We start from the raw sequence: 8722 nt of genomic DNA, 5'->3' as shown, positions 1-8722 counted from the left end.
CAGCGTTGGCATGATTTAATTTCTTACAGTGTATGAAATATACCAAAACACAATGGATTAGTCACTATTGGCCTAATTGCATGGATCAGTTAACCTCAGTCAAATTAATCCCTGAACTTGAAGTCTCAGGCAAATAGAGACATTATCATTACCTCTATATTTATCCATTTCATAGGTTTGACACCTTTGTCACTCAGACCTCATTTGAAGCGAACTAAAACAGTCTGGAGCTATCGAAGTTAGTCTGATAGGTGACAGCTACTATCCTCAGGCAAGGCCCACCCATGTTGTTTAACATCTTCACACACACCTGAAGGGGAATGGCCAAAGGTGTGTGTCTGTACTGTATATGTTTTGGTGTGCAGTCTGCATGCAGATAACTACCGTACGTGCAAAACAGTGACTTGGGGCAGCTGCTCAGGAAAATTAAACATCACAACCGTGTTGACACTTCAGAGAGCAAATGAAAAGCTAAGTAAAGCTCTCTTTGTTTTGCCATTTAATGACAACATTGACTGAGGCTATTCATTAAACCACATAAGACATTTTCAGACCAGTTTTACCATGGTAACAGTGATGGGTGCCAGACATCTGCCATACTTTTGGTTTGACAGATTAAAGAGGTGTTCAAATCATGTTTGATTAAATGAATGAAAGATAGATGAACTTATTCAATACTTTTTCCATTGTATGTTGATCCTTCTCAATTAGACTTGGGTTTCAAAGGAATATGAAAATTCGGTCATCATTCATCCTCATTTCATCTTGTGGAACATCATGTTGATGTTCTGAAGAATGTTCAAACTATTATTTTCCTTACAATGAAAGTTGAGCTCCAAAAAGTACAAAAGAAGCACAACTGACAGGTATTATTGACTGGTAGTGTATGTATTTCAGTTTAAGACAATGCTTTGCTTTCTCTTGCCTGCTTTCTGCACAAATGATGCAGCCCTGGTGCACTTGGCCTCTGGTGAAGTTAAAGGTGGTCTTCAGTATGAAGAAAATTTCCCACTATAGCTGAGAAGACTATTGCTTTGTTCTAAAGCCTAGTGAGCTGCATTGCTGCCTACTGCTTACATAGGCAGCTGCATTTTAAGACAGCATCCTTATCATCATGTGTCACACAAATAATGCTTTAAATGGGAGGACGCTTTTTACATTTCTGGGTTTGGAACACGGAAGTAAACTATGGTGGGGTAAACTTCTATGGCGATGAATTTAAGACTATAGGTATTATTCCGATGTAATCATGACACAGTGGCGTAACCATTATGTAGGGAGATACAGATCAAAGCAGTTGGTATGGTGGTGCAGTAGGAGAAAGAGTATGTTAGTGTAGTATTAAAGATTGGTACACTGAAAAAAAATTACTAGTAAGATTTACTTAATTTTTATTAAAAACAAAGTTTTTGCACACTGTTTTTCTAAGTGAATTTGAACATTTCAGTTAAAACAGTGACTTTTACTTACAAATTTGATGCACATGGTACTTAAATAAATTGTGAAAAAATGTAAATGAACATTTTATTTGAAAATGTCACATATTTAACTTTCCTTAAAAACACGTTTAATCGTGTACACCATGACTTACGGAAGCCTTTCAGAAGGAATCTTAATGCATGTTATGTAGTCTATAATACAACAACACCTATTACAGGCAACAGAAACAAGTTACAGGGCTGGCACGCAGACCTCAACACTGGTGCGCAAAACACGATGAAGGGTAGTTTTGAGTAGAAAATTAACTTCAGAATGGACAAAAGACAATAAATCAACAATAAAAACAGTGTAAATAAACATGCAAACAGTGAAGCCATGCAAGCTCATTTATTATTCAAGCCTGGTGCCAGCTTCGAAAAGTTAAGTAAAACGTACATATTTTATTTGCCTGTGATATTTACTCAAATTAGCGAATATGTTTTTCTACTTTAGGATTGATAAATGAAGAGGCATTGTAAAGATAAACAATCATGAATAACATTTATTTTTAAGCTAGAGCATTAATTTTTACATGTTTGAATTGAGTACAAATGTAGAATTTCCTTAATATTTTCAAGTTCACGTTTAAACTAACGTATTCATTGTAGAAAGTACTTGATCTTTTCTGCTATATTTACTTCGCCTCAGTGTAGGCTATAAACTATTACGTTTTCATGTTATACAGTATAAGCTGGACAGTTGTTTTGATTTTTAAATGGTAACCAGTCATTTTGTATAGGCAACGTGTGAGGAAACACAAAGTAGTTTAGTAAGGAAAGAAGTGCAGTAATATATGCTAATTGCCAGCTAAAAGCTAAAGTGCAGTCAAATAGCAGGCTAAAGTTTGCCTGGCTTTTTCTCTCATACCAAATTTACTGTCACTTCCTCAGCAGCGCTGTTTAAAATCCCATCGCAGCAGTGTTTACTTGTTTTTTTTTAAACTTACGCCAAGGTAATATAAAACAAAGAACAATCTTTTAAATTTACATAAAATAATAAAAAAATTACTAGATTTATGTTGCTAAATAAGATAGAAACACATTGATTTCAGTAGAGTTTTACATTAGCATGTTGCTAAGCTAACATTGTGTGATTCTCTAAAAAGCATAAAAATACACAATGCACACACATATTGGGTAAAGTAATACATTTCTAAGTATACTGAACTACTTTTTAGCTTGTCAAAATGTATAATAAATACCTTGCTTCATCTGCCATCTTGGATTTATTAGTGAATTATGGGGTGTCTCTATTTCGACCAAAATATGGGATGCCCAGGCTAATATGGGACAGTTGGCAACCCTACTTTGGAGGCAGCATAAAAAAGTTGCCTAGTACATTTTGGAACAGCTTCACATTAGCCACTCAAAACTGACTTATGACCAAAATTGGCTTCTGACAATGATCTGCCCTGTAACAGTTTATTTTTCAATTATGCTCAGATTCTGAGAAAATGAAGTGTAAAAGTTGCAGTAACTACAAAATCCCAAGCAATTTTTATGCTTTAAAATGTTGCCTCTGTAGGCAGCTCACTAGGCTTTGGATATAGTACCTGACAATTGAAGAGGAAAGTGCAGGTTAAAAGATCAACCGAACTGACAAATTAGGTATGATCTTGCTTAAGCCTACATATACAGAGTGAAGGTTGGAAAATGTATGAAATATATTTAGGAAACTCTTTCTGTTTATCAAACACGCATAGTGTAATTTACCTGACTTGCACCGAAGAATCCTGGAAGAGTTTTAATAATTAATGTAATCAACCACAATCATAGGATTTGGAATTGCACTGTAATTCTGGTGCCAGACATCAATGCTGATTATTTTGGAACAATATTATTCCACTCTAATGACTGTTGCCAGTGAGTCATAGTTGAAAGGGAACTCAGAACTCACTGTTTATGGTCCTCTCTCCTTCTTTTGCTCTTAATAAAGCCACCTATTGCAGTACATTTGACCAGTTAACTACAAGATGAAGTGACTTATAAAATGGTGGCCATTTAGGGTCCCCATGCCTCCTCCCTCGCCAAAAATATCTCACTCAGGTGCCTAACTTCCTGGCAGGCAATTGTTCCAGACAAGCTGTTCAACATCAAAATCATGCTGTATGTCCTGATCAGTTTCCCAGTTTGGCAAAACTTTTGCAGAACTCTTTTTCGACTATATCCAACCATTTAAACGCATGCCTGAATTCATCATAATCTTTGCTAATTGACGACCATTCCAAAACAACACAGAGAGAACTAGATTTGCATTTCCTGAGGGAGACATCAGTGCTGGCAATGCAGCACAAGAATAGTATTAAAGTGTAAATGAAACATGACTTTAGAGCTTCTTTGTTGTTAGCATGACACCAAGCTCTGCATGAAAATAAAAACAGCGCAACGCCATCTGCATGGTGTAAATGCAGCTATATGGATAAATAGATGCAAAAAAAGAGATGAAAATAGATATAAGAAAGATGCAAGTATTGACCAGTATGCAAGTATTACAATGACATAATCATTAATTTTCAACTTACTACTTGTGGACTTCACAGCAATATTGATTACTGAGTTCATCCATAATGCTAACAACAAAGCAGCTCTAAAGCCACATTTTTTACACAGAACAAAAACCTAAAACCTAAACTTACCTAAAACTTTAAAGGTGCACTCAGTAGTTTTTCCCCATTAACCCTCCTATGGTATTCGGTCATTTTTGACCTAAATAAACTGGTCACATTTTATATTAGGTGGCCTTAACTACTATGTAATAACATTAAATACATAAAAGACTATGTATTTACTGTGTAACTATTGTAAAAATTCCCACATTTGCTGCTACTGAGGTTGAGGTAAGGGTAGGATTAGGAGTAAGGGTAGGGTTAGTGTTAGGATTAGGGGTTAGAGTTAGGTTTTGGGGTAAGGGTTGGGTTAGGGGTAAAATTAACATTGTAACTACGAATGTAATTAAATACAAGTACTTTAAATGTAATTACAATGCAACAGCATGTATGTACATAATAAGTGCATTGTATTAAATGTACATAGTAGTTAAGGCCACCTAATATAAAGTGGGTCCAATACATTTTAAAATGTAATAAGAATGGTTTCTTTTATCTGAGCAGTACAAGACTTGGTGACTTTTCCTCCATTTGCCAGCTGAACATTAAAAAAAAAAATAAAAAAATATTGGGCTTGATTTAATAAGTCCAAGTGGTTGTAAATAATAATAATAATAATAATAATAATACTTTTGGTATTTGCAGTCAAAATTGACCGACCTTTGAAAATGAATGGGAAAGACCAAAAAACAGAGCATTTTTTTCTTTGATCTGTCAAATACAATCAATAAATCAGCCACAATGCATAAAAAAAAATAAAAACACACATACACACACAAGAATGAACTGGTGAGACTTTAACACAACACTTTTTTTACATTTGTCAAATAAAACCATTAAATCAGCCACAATGCTAAACATACACTCTCAGAAATGAAGGGTTGAGACGATAACACACACACACACACACACTGTTTGTTGGTGCGGCTATCCTTATGAGGACTCTCCATAGACAATGATTTTTATACTGTAAGAACTATAGATTATATCCCCTAACCCTACCCCTAAACCTCACAACAAACATTCTGCATTTTTAGATTTTCAAAAAAACATTATTTAGTATGTTAAGTGATTTAAATTATGGGGACACTAGAAATGTCCTCATAAACCACATTTGTAGCATAATACCCTTGTAATTACCAGTTTGCAACCTAAAACAATTTCCTCATAAACCACCCAAACCCACGCACGCACGCACACACACACACACACAGAGAGAGAGAGAGAGAGAACCAGGGCATCAATAAATGGAGCTCTACAGCCTCTTTTGGTCATTGTTGGCATTACAAGTCATCTGTTGTTTTCCTGCTGATGACAGAAATTTGTCACACTCACAATCACACACACACACAAACACACACACACACGCACGCACGTTTGCAAAATAAATTTTTTCTATTGAAAGTTTGAAATTGCAAAATGTTTACTTCTATGTTTGATTCTTCTTTTAATACTCTAATTGAATTTTCAGAATTATGCAGTTGATTTCTGTTTCTTAATGTTCATGTTCTTGACATTATTATGCATTTACTTTGTGTTATTACATTTTTATGTTTGAAATAAATTGTTGGTATGAAACTGCTTATTCTGTGTCTTCTCTTTGTAACACCATGGTCAGGTCTGATGACAAGCATAATAACATAAACTGCAAAAACTGACTGTAACACAACTCACAAACAGAAGGGAAGGAGAACACAGGGAAGCAGGTTTTTCCAGGCTCAGGTAGGACTTTTAATCGGCCACTTCAGTGCTTTTCAGTTTCACAAACTCATCAGCTTCACAGGCACGTAGACTTAAACTCATTAGCTTCACTGACACGTAGTAACTTAAACACATCAGCTTCACAAACATAACAGATTAAACGTAGCAGCTTCAGGAGCACCGTGGCCTTCCTTGTGCCAGACTCTCTTTCTCTCTCTGCTGGTGGCGTGGCTGCTTATATGCCCATCTCCCCATGCTCACTGGAATTAGAAACAGGTGTTAGACATAATCTAGCTCAGGTGCAAGCGCCCTTACCGCTTTCTCTCTCTCCAGACGGATGCTTGACCATGCCCCCGCTGCCACACTGACACTTTAAATCAATTTTAAAATGCTAAACTCTGACAAATAATAGTTTGATTATGTCTAAATATATATACACTACCAGTCAAAAGTTTTGAAACACTTGATCTTAAAAATCTTTTGATCTGAAGGTGTATGCTTAAATGTTTGACATTAGTTTTGTAGACAAAAATATAATTGTGCCACCATATTAATTAATTTCATTATAAAACTCAAATGTAATTTAAAAAAAAAAAAAAAACGTTTTTGAAATTGATGACTTGGACCAAATAATAAAGAAAAGCAGCCAATAAGTGCCCAACATAGATGGGAACTCTTTCAATACTGTTTAAAAAGCATCCCAGGGTGATACCTCAAGAAGTTGGTTGAGAAAATGTCAAGAGTACATTTTGGTGACTACTTTGAAGATGCTAAAATATAACACAGTTTTGATTTATTTTGGATTTTGTTTAGTCACAACATAATTCCCATAGTTCCATTTATGTTATTCCATAGTTGTGATGACTTTACTATTATTCTAAAATGTAAAAAAAAGAAAAAAAGAAAAAAAAATGAATACGTTTTTCAAAACTTTTGACCGGTAGTGTATACAAACATATATCTTTTGATAAAATATAAAATTAGGTTACAACAATCCATCAGACTACACAGTAGGTGGCTACAGCCATCTACTGGCTGTTACTGGCATGACATGGTTTTGTTATGTTATTTATATTTTGTTCACCAGATGGCAGCAATCTGCCTTCAGTTTATGTCACATTCTCAAATTTTCTTCATGTTTCAACTTACAGAAGTGTAGGTTCTGAATTTTTAATTTGAATTTTCTTTGTAGATGCAAATTAATGGTAAAATTCATAAATTTACATGAACATAAGATCAAAATAGCATAAAATCCCAAAAGAAATGCATAATTTTATCATTCTTCAGGGAAGAAAACAATGGTATAATTATCATCATCATCATCATAAAAAAAAAAACAGGGTTACACATCTAAACCTTCTGGTCAAAAATGACATGAATACCAAAGGAAGGCGCCATTTTTGAATACCATAAAAGGGTTAAAAACTTCTACTCCTAATGAAAATTTTGAAGTATATGTACAGTATATAATCATGATGACTCAGATGAGATGAAGACCCCAGTCATATCAGTAACCTTTTAAAAGCTGCTTTAATTCTACGTGGCGAGGGTCCCCTCATAGGGGCTACCACAGGATCACATGACCAGCTGAATACTTACTTAATTTCAGTAACTGTCCTGTTAGGGACACTTTCACTTGTTCACAATTAATCATGGCTGACTATGAATAGTGAATTTCTACAAATGGCATCTGTAATTGAAAACGATTGCGATTGAAAGATGCTGCATCCACGCCACTAGGTGTCAGTGTAAGTCCAAGACGACATGAACAAAAACTTACTGAGTGCACCTTTAACACTATTCTTGTGCTGTATTGCCAGCATTGATGTTTCCCTCAGGAAATGCAAATCAAGTTCTAACGATCAATTCCTGTATTTTAAATCACTACTACTATGGCGTGACCAATAATATTGGTATGTTATAATTCCACACTGCACCACAATGTTTTTCATATGGCCAGATGACATTGCTGAAATTCAGCATTTTATTTAACGATTTGCTGCTGTTTTTTAAAGGAATGCATGTTATCTTAAAATATAATTTTTGCTAAGGATTGTTTCATATTGCCATTACCACAAAGAAATATACATTTTCTGTAGTTATGGAATTTGTCATTATCCCTCATTAGGATAGTTAAGCAAAACACATTTTTTTAATCAAGGGAACATTACAGAAATAATTATGTTTAATACGAACCCAGCAGCTGGATTTGTGCCTGATACTATGTTATTTTTTCCCTTATTTGGTAAAATGTATTGCTAAACAAATAATATCACACTGTCGAGACATGTTCTTTAAAAACAAATGCCTGGATTAAAAAAATGTTTTTCTTACAACCCTAAAGTGCATGAAAATATCATTTCTGAGACACTTTTAAAGTCTGTGTTGCTAAATCAACTCTGTCAGATTGGGTGGATGGATTACATCTGGACTCCTTTACAGTGGTTATTATGACCGATGGCGGGCCATTGTAAACCCAGTGTTAACTGAAAAAGAACAAAGTATTCCCTCAGATTTTTGCTTGCACTGTTTTAATACACATCTAACTATTATTATTTTGGCTTGAGAAACCCTTCACTGCTACTGTACAAACCTCTGTCTGTCTGTCTGTCCCTAACCACCCATTATGCCCCAGTTGCCACCCAGAATGCCCTTGCAACCATCAAGCAACCTTTAAGAAAACCTAAAAACCACCAGAACACCCCTGCAACCACATATCAGTGCCCTAGCAACTACCCAGAACACCTTTGCAACCACTTAATCATGCCTTAGCAACCACCCAGAACTCTCTAGCAACCACATAAAGTAGCTTTAAATGTCAAGTCTATCTTTACTGCAGTATTCAAACTACATAAGGCCTCTACTAATTTTAATTTTTCAGACCACACTTTGTCAAGCCAACCATCAAAGTTTGTCTTGATGAACTTTCATTTTCCA

This window comes from Myxocyprinus asiaticus, chromosome 14 (assembly GCF_019703515.2).
Source record: "Myxocyprinus asiaticus isolate MX2 ecotype Aquarium Trade chromosome 14, UBuf_Myxa_2, whole genome shotgun sequence".
Lineage (NCBI taxonomy): Eukaryota > Metazoa > Chordata > Actinopteri > Cypriniformes > Catostomidae > Myxocyprinus > Myxocyprinus asiaticus.
The sequence above is the reverse complement of the archived record's forward strand: the minus strand, read 5'-3'. Positions refer to the sequence as shown.